We start from the raw sequence: 15,350 nt of genomic DNA, 5'->3' as shown, positions 1-15,350 counted from the left end.
TTTCAAGAAATACAGTAGTTGTAATATGCAACTTAAAAGTAACTACACTGACTTTGGCGATATTTTCATATCAGGAACAACATATGCCAGAAAATTAATTATGCCTAAAAACCGAAGCAGACAGGTAAATGATTTAACGGTTTCATAATTAATAACTTCACTTCAACACTGTTTGATAACATGGTGCAAATGTTTCTGAGGGAAATACAGGAAAACTAGAAATGGTACCAGAAATAGCATTATGTTTTATTGACAAAAGTTTTGTTTCAAGTTAAGGAACTATACTGATATTTCATCGGTGGAAAAGAGAAGTTTACATTTGGCAGCCTTCCAGGTATTTAAGTGTATATTAATGAAAATACCTATTACTGAACTAATCTGGCGCATAGATGACATGGAGTAAGCAGTCTGTGTGGACCTGGCTCGTGATTTTTTAATCACAACGCATGCTCTTCAGTTTTCTGTATATATAGAACCCCTTTGGAGCTATGTAACTACCAGTTAACAGAAAGATTAATTTAAAAAGATACTAAAATCTTTGTTTCCACAGAAAATATAATTTTAGTTAGGTATCTGCTATTGCTGGAATTTCAAGGGTTTTTTTTTTTGAAATATATATTATGTATGATACCATCTGATGTAGATAAATATATGCAATATTCTAATTCACAACTGCTCGGGTCAGGCCGTACCCAAAACTTTCAAAACATTACTTGTTGCTGCCTCGTTTGACACTCAGCACTGAGAGGTTAGAGTTAGGAAAGTGGGCTGGTTGGTGGGATGTCATGTATGGTGTTTTCGGCAGTGCCGGTAGTCTCGCCCTGTCACAAGCAGACACAGTACGTAACACCCCAAGCATACATACATACATTATTCACAACAGCTAAGCCTTTTTATTTCATTTTCTGCTTTACTCCTTTTTTCCTTTCATTTCACAAGAGTGTGACATAAAACACCACACATGCACTGAAGCGAGTCTATATCCGTCTTAGCAATGCATAGGTCGAAAAGGGGTGAGAAAAGGTGTCCGGTTGCAGTCAAACTGAAATGTATTTGTCTGTATTAGACAATGTAGAGTAGAGAAAATCCTTGCACCACATGTAATTTCCTAAAGAAAGCCTTAAGTTTAAAGCCTTAATCACCTTTATTAAGTAAATAAATAAATATGTAACAAATGTAACTTCCAGACTTAAAATCCCGCTACATATTGCACAAAGCCTGACAAGTTGTTGACAGACGGCCACATGTGCTTTCACGAAGGATTCACATGTGATTTTCGTACAGTTTACCTTAATTATCGATTTTGATACATGGTAACACTGATTTGGCCTACATTTTTACCCACACAAGGGTACTTTTCCAACGAAAAAAGAAAAGAACCCTGTGTCAAAGTGCCATAGGCCTACGTGTGCTCCACAAAAACTCCGAAAATTCATTGTATTCCGAAGGACATAAATGACCACATTACAAAATGCATGTATTACATACAGAGACAAACGAAACTTTGACAGCACGATCTGGCAGGAAAACAAAGTATACCCTACAAAGCGCCAGGTTCTAACATTTCAGTTCATTTACTGTACCAAAAATGAATAAAAAAAGACTGGATCAAAATCATTATTTCTTAATCAAACAGATTAAGCCCCTACATGATTGATTCTTATTTATTTATTTATTTATAGCTGCGTCTGGCTAAATACACAGCTTTGGCTACTATACAATTTTTAACTAGATTCTCTTTCGTTTTCACAAACAGCGTGAAGTAAGAAGGTATTATACTGTAAATTCTTTATTTTCTGTTGATCACAAAAGTTTCTCTACAAAGCCTTTCAAATAGTGAAATAATTTCGTCAATGACGCTCATCTGCACAACTGTCATATAAAAGGGTCCCTATAGGCACCCTACTTTTAATCCTTTAAAAATTGCTTTAATCGTCGCTGTACTCTTTAAAGCCCAGGTAACGATGCCCCAAATGTCTGCTCAAGAATACCCTGAGCCGTTGCATAATATGGTGGCGAATAAGGTTTTAATAGTATGAAAGAATGCACAAAGACCATTCAATGTTCATACATTTTTGTACATCGCCTCTGCAATGTGTCAAGGTAACACTCTTTATGTTGATAGCCATCTTCATGTCAAAATGTGTACTTGTTTGCATGTAGTCCCGTTCATTGTTAATCGTTATAAAAGAAAGGACGGAAGATGTATATATTATCTACGGGCGGACTCTCCAGGGGAATCCCCTGTGGATTTACCAAATATCAAAAGCGGTAAAGACGCCGTGCCATTGGCTGAACCAAGCAGCAGGCTACATGTGAGACGAATTGTTTTGGTGGTGGTAAATGATACCTCGTGGAAAGGTTACCCATTTTGAACTACTTGTTACCAGAGGTAAATCAGGTGTACATTCCGGATGCGCCACTGCAGGATAAGATTTGTGTCTGATGTAGCAAGAGACTTGGTTTCTTGGAAAACACCCAATATTTTTTAGATGTTTTTGCTCTACCCATGAAAGGGGTACGATTCCAATGTGCATAAACAACACACGTCACATAACTGAACCTGCATGTTGTTAATCCACTATAATCTTTATGTTGAAGTAATATAATAGGTGTGATATATTTAAAAGAATAATGTGCTTAAATAACAGAAAACATTCCAGCATCACTAAACAACAGACTTTCTGTTAATTTTAACAGATTACTTTTAGAGTTAGTAGTATTTTCCACGCACCGCATGAAGAATCTGAGGGCAGGCATGGCTGAGTGTCAAAACTGAGGCGATGTCGAAAACAAGCAAGGATACAGGGTTGAATGTTGGCGGTGGGACAGATGTACAAATGTTGGGAAGATCTGAGATAATATGTGGATTAATAGATTAAGTATTTATGCTCTATTCACAGAAAAAAATAAGAAGACTAAAAAACCTTGCCAGTATATGGGCTGTTCCAAAATAACATTTCGCTTGCTGTTTTCCAAATCAGAATCTTCACAAGACCAGAAACAACGTCACCACCATTTTGTTTTTCAAATAACAGCTTTTATGTGCATGTATTTGTCATACATAGTTTGCTTCTGACGAATCATTACCCCCAGTTTTAAAAGTCTTCTGTATGGTAATTAGCTATTCACAGATTTGTAAATTTGGGCATAATTCATTTAGTTTCCTTGTCAGTATTATTTCGGCATCGGGTCCATCGCCTATGACATAATGACCACTATCATTTATTTAGTGGGGAAAATATTATACCACATGGCAACGGGAATTTTTTATTAAATTGATTTTTTTTTTTGTTTGAGCAGTGTTTTACGTCATGCGAAAGAACATTTCACTTAGACGGCAGCTTCAGGGAAACCGTCACACGTTCTCCTAGTCGGCTATCCCGGGAAATGGATTTGAACACGAAATCACCTTCTAATTAATTCCACAAAGACATAAATCCACAGAAGAAGGAAGTGCTGCTAGAGGACAAGCCAGGATTTGATAATTGTCCCGTTCCTGTCTTTGCACACGACATTGTCCTTCACACACAGTTCATACTAACCAGCACACTATCAAGAAATGACATTTTCAGATAAATGAATATTCTGTTACAAATATATATTCCATTGATTTCAAGGATGCCCGTTCAAAAAATAGTTTACGCACAGCATTTGTGCTGAGAATATCTGCTTAATCAACTTGCGTTCATCTATATCAAGCGAACCGGTGAACGTCTGGATTTACCGTCAAAGGCAAGAACATCGCTGATCCAGTTTTTCTAATCCCTTAGCTGTAATCGTGTATCTTGGCTTATAACACCAATAGTTTGTAACGCAGTTTGTAACATCGACAATTTATAACACCCTTATGCACTAAACGTGTGCAAATGTCTCGAAATATAAATAGTCCCTTGGCTACTGTGCATACTGCTTTGAACTTCCCTCACAAAGCTACTGAGGCGTCGGAATACTTCACAATATAGATGACTAACGTTTGATATTATTTCCGCGTCACATATTTACTGCAATATATGTAAATAGAGCGATGTTGTTGAAGGCCATATATATATAATTTCAAACTTTGAAGAAAAAATTAGAACTACGTGGAAAACTTGATTAAAGGTTTATAGGAAAGCATGAATACATACTTACTATTTCTAATGAATAGTCTTGGAGACTGTAATAAGACGTCGAATAGTCATAATTATTGGATATAATTATTCCATACATAGGTTTTATTAAGTCTGTGTTAAATACGCTTAATTGTAAGCTCTTCAGGGAACTAGATTTAGTTATTTATTTCACTGGTGAATATTAGGGCATTAGAAATAACATCTGACGCAAGTTACAATTTATAGTGTCATCTGAAAAAAGGTAGCGTGCAGTTGAATACAGTACAAACCATGCTGTCAAGCCCACGCAATGTTTCATGATCCATAGGTGAGATTTATCTCATTTATCTGACATATCTGAATATGAGGAATCGTTATTTTTCTTGCCAAATTCATAATTCATATAATTGGAGGGAATTGGAGTACTTGGGGGTAAAACCACTGGCCTTTGATAAGTGACCTGGGAATTGCGCAAACTGCCACACGAGCTTGTCTACCACTTTTTCTCACATAGGCGCATCAAAGTTTGATAGTCGGAGATCTAAAAATTCCATGTGTAAGTTTCTGTAAATGTCGTATTTCAGCAATATGCGTAATCATATCATGGATGTACGCATAAAGTTTGTAACCTATCCAACGGACGTTTCATTTAAGTGTAGCATTTTTAACATCTGATATAGGTTCATATATATATACACACACACCAAGATTTGAAATACTGGAACGACATGGCAGCGCTTGTTAGTTGACACCGCCCTTAAGAATAACCGCTATAGCGTAAGTGTAAAGCCTTAAGCAACAATAAAATCAATAGATAAATATCAGAAAACATCCTAACGTAAAATATACATCTACACGAAACTTGTAAAGAGATCCCAATGTCGCTGTTTGATCTGACCAGGGAAAGCATTTCAAAGAACCAAGTAGCAATTCAAAGTACAAAATTAAGTCCAAACCTTTGAACTTAGACAATGCCTTTTCTACGTGCAGGATCTCCTTATTTATTGCATTTTAGTTTTACGTTTGTTGAAGTGTCATGTAAGAAAATTTGCTGTGGAATTTTGACAGAAACTCAAACAGTTCAAGCTTTATGTCATAAATAATAGCCTTTCCCAAAATATCAGCCTCGTCTGTGTACCTGTTATGGTTTCAAATTGGTGATAAAGGTCCTAAAATTTATAAAGCGGGTCGCTTTTGAACTTTGAACTTTAATTTTAACTAAACTCAGAAAACCTAATTTGATTAGGGAATGTAGATATGTTGGAGAATACAAGCAAACAGACAGACTGTGAACAGCGGCACAGGCTAAATCTGGTGAGCAGACAAGCATAAATAAGTTCAGAGAATATATGGATTACATGATTAGTAAAAATAACCCGAGATCGAAAACAAATTTATTGACTGATTCATTGATTTTAATCATCATGAATTGTTCTATCCCAAAATGTGCACACCTGGAATTTTGTTTAATATTTTGTTTAAATAATCAGAGTGGAACAAATAAATCCGTGGGGAAAGATTGAAAGAGCTTCGAAAAGTCATAATTATACAGTATCTCTGTCACCGTCACGGTTCTCCTGTCATCGGCAATAACACTTATTCCGCTGGGTCCCTGTTGATGACGACACAGCATTTTAAGTAATTCTATAGACCTGTGACGTCTAATATATTGCAATTAATCACTGCATTTTTTTATTTTATTTTTTTTTTTATTTTTAGGAGGCGTATTATTAGCTCCTGTTTTTGCATTTATACATGAACTGTTAGAATGAAACCTTGACTGAGGTGAATTAACAACAGGCCGGATGTCACCGGTTAGACGTGACCCTTTGTCAAGTGTCACACCGTCGTCACGGCTGTGAATTTACAGTCTGTTTTTTGTATTGTATCCTTAACTTCTGCTGGTCGACTAAGCATGCCCGAGACCTTGCCCCTTTGCGTCGTTTTCAATGTTATTGTTTATTATTACTGTGATGTCAACATAGCATTTTAGCTTTTTTGTACTCACAGAACTGTTCTGCTCTGACAGCACGTCACCACAACTGGCTACACAAAAAGTTCTTTTTTTGTGTGTTGCTTTCATTAGTCCAGCCACGGCGTCTGTAAACACAGTTCTGTTTCTGTAAACCAAGGCACGATCACATGTGGGGCATTTTAAGCATATGTCATGCAAGAAACAACAAAAGAGACATTTAACTTTTATATTTCTTATTACAGCTCCAAAGAAATAGTGACATAGGGGTTTTTTTGTTGTAAAATGAAGAGCCAGGATGCGCTGCACATAAGACACACAAAGCGACTTCTTGGGTGGACTTTGGAAGAAATAAAAGCTGTGCGTCTGTTGAAGTTGATTCATTCTGGACCTGTGGGTGGAGAGAGAGCGCGGAAGACAACCCGTACCCTACTCAAGGTGAGTACCAAATACCAGATATTGTACATCTACCGGAATTACAGATCATGTCCAAATAAAAAGTGCTGTTTCTTCAAGAAATAATTTGTTTTCTTTCAAAGATTTAATACCCCATTCTTTAAATTTAATTCACTTAATCTCATTTAATTAACAATCTTGTATTTCGTTTTCACAGATGAGGTCTCAATCCGTTGTGGCTGTTCTGCTAATTTGCATGCTCTTGGCAGCTGATGTGGACGGCTGGCGTGTAAGACGGACCCTGCGGCGGATCGGTCGGGCCATCCGCAGAGTATGGAGGCCCGTCTGTAAGTGGGCCTGTCCTCGGGCATGTCCACTTGTGTTCCGTGGTGATACTTGGAGGCATGTCTGCCGGATCACCTGTAGAACAGTCTGTGGAAGGAAGAAGCGCGAGGTGAGTCAGAGACCAGGCAGAACATCTTTACTTTGTAACTTGAATCAAAATTTAAAACGTTGTCACAATGCTTAGTTTCGGTTATGGAAGTTGAAATTTGGACACATTTGTCTTAAGATTGCTGAGATGGTCGAAATTTTAATTTACAGCGCTCACAAATAAGCTCTAAAATCATTTCTCAAATTTTGACTTAAGCCAAAATTGGCTTTTTAGAATCAGTCCCAGCTTAGGAAGAAGTGCGACATGAGTCAGAAACCAGACTCATCATCTTGACTTCGTAGCTTAAGACTCATTATTAGGCAGAAGTGCGAGATGGGTCAGGGTCCAGACCCAACATCTTGTCTTTGTAGCTTAAGAATCAGGATTAGGCAGAAGTGCAAGATGGGTCAAGGGCCAGACCCAGCATCTTGCCTTTGTAGCTTAAGAATCAGGATTAGGCAGAAGTGCGAGATGGGTCAGGGGCCAGACCCAACATCTTTACTTTGCAAGTTTACGAGCCATCTTCATTTTGAAAGATGAATGTCAGGTCCACCATCTTCACTGTGTAAGTTGCGGGTCGGTGGCCAGGCGAAAAATCTTGACTCTGAAGGTCGTTGGTCTAGTTCTATTAGTCGACCGTGAATATAATGATACTCAACCTGTTACCGATCAGTCTGAAAAAAAGCCCCCTTACCCTACATTGTGTATTTACAGCTGGAAAATGGAACACACGTGACACCTCTGCCGACAGACTTTTGTTTCTACGACATGGATAAAAACGGCTTCCTCACCATTTGTGAGATAGCCGACGCCTTGGGTCATCTGGAAATCGAAGATGGTCTCTACATGGCCTTTAACAGCTCAGATACCAACCGTAAGGCTTCTTTTTATGTGATTCGTTCCACGCTGTGTATATACATGTAAGTTCGTAAATCAATTCCTCGAAGCCTTGATCCGGATAACGATGACATGACTGTGTCTGTCACTTTTTTGCTTCCATGTAAACACAAAATAGAACGGCAATTCATAGTTCTGTTTGGTGAACATTTTACACAGAATAACGAGGTGTTTTGTTCTTGCTGTACAGATGATGGAAAGCTGTCAAAGGATGAGTTCCTTTTATCTACAGCCTTTGTTTTCGGTGAGTGCTTCTTATTACATACAAAATGCGATATTTAAAATTCTAATTGACACGTAATTACAATTCCTCATAACTGAGGCGATTTTTTTCTGTACATTATGTGTACCGTTGTATAGGTTTGTGAGATTTCAACTCCGAATGGTGTAACTATAGGGTAGTGCCCATTTCTGACCTCACCCATTGCCTCTTATGTATATAAGCAAGTTTTGACTACCGGACGGTAATCGCCTTGTGTCCTTGGCAGTACACCCGGAAGTGTGAAGTTCATATGGCGAACAGCCGTCGTTTACAGGGATTCTTTGGCTTATAATTAGATACATTCCTCAACATCCGCTTTTATACATATTCAAGTTTGTATTTATGTTGAGTGGGGTGAGACTTGTCTGTTTTAATATATTTGGCAAATACTGAACAATTTTGAATTTCTGTTTTATTTTGCTTTCTGTTTCAGCTGAGGAGCCTTAGGAATCGACCTGATTGGCTGACTAACGGCTTAAATCCTACGTTAAACACATATTTAATGTCCGTTTTTATATACCTCTTGGCATGCGCATGCGTGTTTATACAAAACAACAATCTTCTCTACCTTTGTTCTTGAAGCTGTTGTGTAAACAATCGGAAATAAAGTTTTTCTAAACCTAACAGATGACTTTTGCTGAGTCAGTCAGACTTATTATAGGTCTCAGCTCTACTGAAATGGATGTAGGGAAGGTCTTCCTCTGTAATAATTTACAGATGTATTGACTGTAAATAATATGTAATTTTTTAAAATTTCATTCGATTCAATGATAATTAGAAAGGAAAATATCGACCATTACAGTGCACAGGGTATACCAAGGGGTTAGAGCAAGGAAACAGGACTTAACCGGTTGGCCCGGTGTCAGTATAATGTGACTGAGTGAGAAGTCTGGTGTGTTCGGCATGATACTTCAGTAGGGCAGCACTTTGCCGGCATGGACTCACCCTGCCACAAAAACACAGTAATGTGCACACACCTGACGACTCTTTGTCGTCATATGAGTGACAAATTACCAAGTTTAACGTAAAACCCCAAGCATTCATTCATTCATTCATTCATTCATGCATGCATTCAGACTAAACCAACACCCCTCTCAATGTTCCTGGTTACCGCACCCGATTTAACAAGAGCCAAAGTCCTGGTTGATCAGAGAGGCCTAACAGTCGCAGTGAGCCAGCACCCGGCCATACGCGCTTGGTAGGCTAGGCATGTTGTGACAGCAAGTCAGCACATATTTGGCAGGAAAGTAACCCGTCACTCAACACACATTGTTTGTACTCGTTGAGATAGCCATGGCGAGAAACACAGACAACTACACAAGTTATTCATGTATAAGCGAATCCCATGAAAATCTCGCATGAACAATACGATTTACGTGAAATGGTAGCAGCTTGGAGAGAGGCTTGTAACTTTACATTGGATAACTTCTCGGCTTGGCACGGGTGTCCTCAGATGATGAGTTATTCTAGTAAACCACGTGAGTAACAGGCTACTTGGGCGAAGAATATTGTCCTTCTAATATCGTATCATAGAAAATGTCTATTTTTAAATCGCCCTCATCGACAGTGTGAAAGATTTGTATAATTCTCAGCTTTCAGTTGTCCGGGTAGGCAGGAAATTTCTAAAGAACTTAGTATTTTTAATACGTAATATTTTTTTTCCCTTAACCGGGGCTTACTGGTCGCTGACGGAGTGAAAACATGAGCCTTTCACCTTATGCTGAAAAGTATTTACATCTATCTAAGCACATAGGCGTGCATCACCACATCTCTCTTTACAAGTGTGCACCAGCACATCTCTATACACACAAGTGTGCATTACCACATCTCTGTACATACACAGGTGTGAATCATCGCATCTCTCTACATACACAAGTGTGGACCACCACATCTCTCTTTAAAGTGTACTTCACAACATCTCTCTATATAGACAGGTGTGCATCACCACATATCTCTATACACACAAGTGTGCATCACCACATCTCTGTACACACAATTGTGCTTTGCCACATATCTCTATACACACAAGTGTGCTTCATCACATCTCTACACACACAGTGTGCTTTACCACATGTCTCTATGCACACAAAGTGGGCCTTCACCACATCTCTATATACACACAGGTGTGCATCGCCACATCTCTGTACACACAAGTGTGCATCACCACATCTCTGTACATACAAGTGTGCATCACCAAATTTCTCTACACACACAAGTGTGCTTTACCACATGTCTCTATACACACAAGTGTGCATAACCACATCTCTGTACACACAAGTGTGCATCACCACATCTCCCTATACATAAAAGTGTGCATAACCACATCTCTGTACACATAAGTGTGCATCACCACATATCTGCATATACACAGGTTTGCATCACGACATCCCTCTATACATACAAGTGTGCATCACCACATCTCTGTTTACAAACAAGTGTGCATTGCCATATATCTCTATACAAGCGTCTATCACCACATCTCTATACACACACAACTGTGCATCACCACATCTCCTTATACATACAAGTGTGCATAACCACATCTCTATACATACAAGTGTGCATCACCACATATCTGTATATACACAGGTTTGCATCACGACATCCCCCTATACATACAAGTGTGCATCACCACATCTCTGTTTACAAACAAGTGTGCATCACCACATCTCTGTTTACAAACAAGTGTGCATTGCCATATATCTCTATACAAGCGCCTATCACCACATCTCTATATACACACATATATGCATCACGATATCTCTCTTTATACACAGGTGTGCATCAAAACATCTCTATACACACAAATGTGCATCACCACATCTCTCTACACACACAAGTGTGTGCTTTACCACATCTCTCTATACACACAATTGTGCATGACCACATCTCTCTATACACATAGGTTTGCTTCAGCACATCTCTCTATACGCACAACCGTGCATTACGGCATGTCTCTATACACACAACTTTTTATCAGCAGATCTCTCTATACACACAAGAATTTATTATCACATCTCTCTAAAGACGGGTGTGTATGAGCAGATGTATCTATACACGCAAGTGTTCATCAGCAGGTTTCTCTATACACACAACTTTTCATCATCAGATCTCTCTATACACACAAGTGTACATCAGCAGATGTATCTATACACACAACTGTTCATCAGCAGATCTCTCTATACACACAAGTGTACATCAGCAGATGTATCTATACACACAACTGTTCATCAGCAGATCTCTCTATACACACAAGTGTACATCAGCAGATGTATCTATACAAACAACTGTTCATCAGCAGATCTCTCTATACACACAAGGTGTACATCAGCAGATGTATCTATACACACAACTGTTCATCAGCAGATCTCTCCATGCACACAAGTGTCGCACATATCCTGAGAAAGATGCTCTGAGAGTTAACACAGTTTCAATTTTAAACTGTCTTCCCAACAGACATAGAAAAAAATATCCAAAACCTTCACATTCCGTTAAAACTTCTCAGGTAATCTTATCCTTTGGTCTCTGAGATTACATCACAACTAATTAATAGGCCTTTCTGAGGGTGGTATCTTTGCACACATCTTTAAAAAAGCTAAGGTAATACCTGTGGACAAGAAAGATGATTGATTGAGTTATTTTTTGATTGGTGTTTTTACGCCGTACTCCCACGTACGGCCGGAGAGGAAGCGAGCATGAGCTGGACTTGAACTCACAGCGACAGCAATTGTCGGCCAGTTAAATGAAAACTTGAATTCAGTTTCATTTGTAAATATGTCAACTTTTGCTGCTCTTTATAGTTTCAAGGAATGGTGTACTACATATATTTCTACTGATTAAAAAAAATAAAAGCAAATAGAATGCCAATCAGGGGGAACTACTCTCGGCGTCATACTTCTCTCACAGAGTCGCACGACTTAAGCTCGATAGGTCAGCTGTGAAGTCTGGCAAAAATATTCTGACCAGACTGACCCTAGGTTCCTCAGTATATTAATTAATGATGTTTTCTATTTCATCAGACAAGCTACATTGTAACAAATTACTGTTATACCAGTTAAATAGCAAGTTGCAGAAAAAGGAACTGGCTGTTTTGTAACAGTGACATAGTTTTTATTAAGGCTAACAATTTTCAAGAAATACAGTAGTTGTAAGATGCAACTTAAAAGTAACTACAATGACTTTGGCGATATTTTCATATCAGGAACAACATATGCCGGAAAATTAATTATGCCTAAAAACCGAAGCAGACAGGTAAATGATTTAACGGTTTCATAATTAATGACTTCACTTCAACACTGTTTGATAACATGGTGCAAATGTTTCTGAGGGAAATACAGGAAAACTAGAAATGGTACCAGAAATAGCATTATGTTTTATTGACAAAAGTTTTGTTTCAAGTTAAGGAACTATACTGATATTTCATCGGTGGAAAAGAGAAGTTTACATTTGGCAGCCTTCCGGGTATTTAAGTGTATATTAATGAAAATACCAATTACTGAACTAATCTGGCGCATAGATGACATGGAGTAAGCAGTCTGTGTGGACCTGGCTCGTGATTTTTTAATCACAACGCATGCTCTTCAGTTTTCTGTATATATAGAACCCCTTTGGAGCTATGTAACTACCAGTTAACAGAAAGATTAATTTAAAAAGATATTAAAATCTTTGTTTCCAAAGAAAATATAATTTTAATCCGGTATCTGCTATTACTGGAATTTCAGTTTTTTTTTTTGAAATATATATTATGTATGATACCATCTGATGTAGATAAATATATGCAATATTCTAATTCACAACTGCTCGGGTCAGGCCGTACCCAAAACTTTCAAAACATTGCTTGTTGCTGCCTCGTTTGACACTCAGCACTGAGAGGTTAGAGTTAGGAAAGTGGGCTGGTTGGTGGGATGTCATGTATGGTGTTTTCGGCAGTGCCGGTAGTCTCGCCCTGTCACAAGCAGACACAGTACGTAACGCCCCAAGCATACATACATACATTATTCACAACTGCTAAGCCTTTTTAAACTAAAGGACCTGGTTTGGTTAGGCAAGGAAATCGGTCCCAAGGCAAGAAATTCTGTACCTCAAAAAGTTAAACTGACAATAACTGTGACTGAAGGCTGCTGACACCTCAGTTCGTAAGACCATTTTCATTTCTGCTTTACTCCTTTTTTCCTTTCATTTCACAAGAGTGTGACATAAAACACCACACATGCACTGAAGCGAGTCTATATCCGTCTTAGCAATGCATAGGTCGAAAAGGGGTGAGAAAAGGTAACCGGTTGCAGTCAAACTGAAATGTATTTGTCTGTATTAGACAATGTAGAGTAGAGAAAATCCTTGCACCACATGTAATTTCCTAAAGAAAGTCTTAAGTTTAAAGCCTTAATCACCTTTATTAAGTAAATAAATAAATATGTAACAAATGTAACTTTCAGACTTAAAATCCCGCTACATATTGCACAAAGCCTGACAAGTTGTTGACAGACGGCCACATGTGCTTTCAGGAAGGATTCACATGTGATTTTCGTACAGTTTACCTTAATTATCGATTTTGATACATGGTAACACTGATTTGGCCTACATTTTTACCCACACAAGGGTACTTTTCCAACGAAAAAAGAAAAGAACCCTGTGTCAAAGTGCCATAGGCCTACGTGTGCTCCACAAAAACTCCGAAAATTCATTGTATTCCGAAGGACATAAATGACCACATTACAAAATGCATGTATTACATACAGAGACAAACGAAACTTTGACAGCACGATCTGGCAGGAAAACAAAGTATACCCTACATAGCGCCAGGTTCTAACATTTCAGTTCATTTACTGTACCAAAAATGAATAAAAAAAGACTGGATCAAAATCATTATTTCTTAATCAAACAGATTAAGCCCCTACATGATTGATTCTTATTTATTTATTTATAGCTGCGTCTGGCTAAATACACAGCTTTGGCTACTATACAATTTTTAACTAGGTTCTCTTTCGTTTTCACAAACAGCGTGAAGTAAGAAGGTATTATACTGTAAATTCTTTATTTTCTGTTGATCACAAAAGTTTCTCTACAAAGCCTTTCAAATAGTGAAATAATTTCGTCAATGACGCTCATCTGCACAACTGTCATATAAAAGGGTCCCTATAGGCACCCTACTTTTAATCCTTTAAAAATTGCTTTAATCGTCGCTGTACTCTTTAAAGCCCAGGTAACGATGCCCCAAATGTCTGCTCAAGAATACCCTGAGCCGTTGCCTAATATGGTGGCGAATAAGGTTTTAATAGTATGAAAGAATGCACAAAGACCATTCAATATTCATACTTTTTTGTACATCGCCTCTGCAATGTGTCAAGGTAACACACTTTATGTTGATAGCCATCTTCATGTCAAAATGTGTACTTGTTTGCATGTAGTCCCGTTCATTGTTAATCGTTATAAAAGAAAGGACGGAAGATGTATATATTATCTACGGGCGGACTCTCCAGGGGAATCCCCTGTGGATTTACCAAATATCAAAAGCGGTAAAGACGCCGTGCCATTGGCTGAACCAAGCAGCAGGCTACATGTGAGACGAATTGTTTTGGTGGTGGTAAATGATACCTCGTGGAAAGGTTACCCATTTTGAACTACTTGCTACCAGAGGTAAATCAGGTGTACATTCCGGATGCGCCACTGCAGGATAAGATTTGTGTCTGATGTAGCAAGAGACTTGGTTTCTTGGAAAACACCCAATATTTTTTAGATGTTTTTGCTCTACCCATGAAAGGGGTACGATTCCAATGTGCATAAACCACACACGTCACATAACTGAACCTGCATGTTGTTAATCCACTATAATCTTTATGTTGAAGTAATATAATAGGTGTGATATATTTAAAAGAATAATGTGCTTAAATAACAGAAAACATTCCAGCATCACTAAACAACAGACTTTCTGTTAAATTTAACAGATTATTTTTAGAGTTAGTAGTATTTTCCACGCACCGCATGAAGAATCTGAGGGCAGGCATGGCTGAGTGTCAAAACTGAGGCGATGTCGAAAACAAGCAAGGATACAGGGTTGAATGTTGGCGGTGGGACAGATGTACAAATGTTGGGAAGATCTGAGATAATATGTGGATTAATAGATTAAGTATTTATGCTCTATTCACAGAAAAAAATAAGAAGACTAAAAAACCTTGCCAGTATATGGACTGTTCCAAAATAACATTTCGCTTCCTGTTTTCCAAAATCAGAATCTTCACAAGACCAGAAACAACGTCACCACCATTTTTTTTTTCAAATAACAGCTTTTATGTACAT

This window comes from Liolophura sinensis, chromosome 8, assembly GCF_032854445.1.
Source record: "Liolophura sinensis isolate JHLJ2023 chromosome 8, CUHK_Ljap_v2, whole genome shotgun sequence".
Classification (NCBI taxonomy): Eukaryota; Metazoa; Mollusca; class Polyplacophora; order Chitonida; family Chitonidae; genus Liolophura; species Liolophura sinensis.
Note: the sequence above shows the minus strand (reverse complement) of the source record.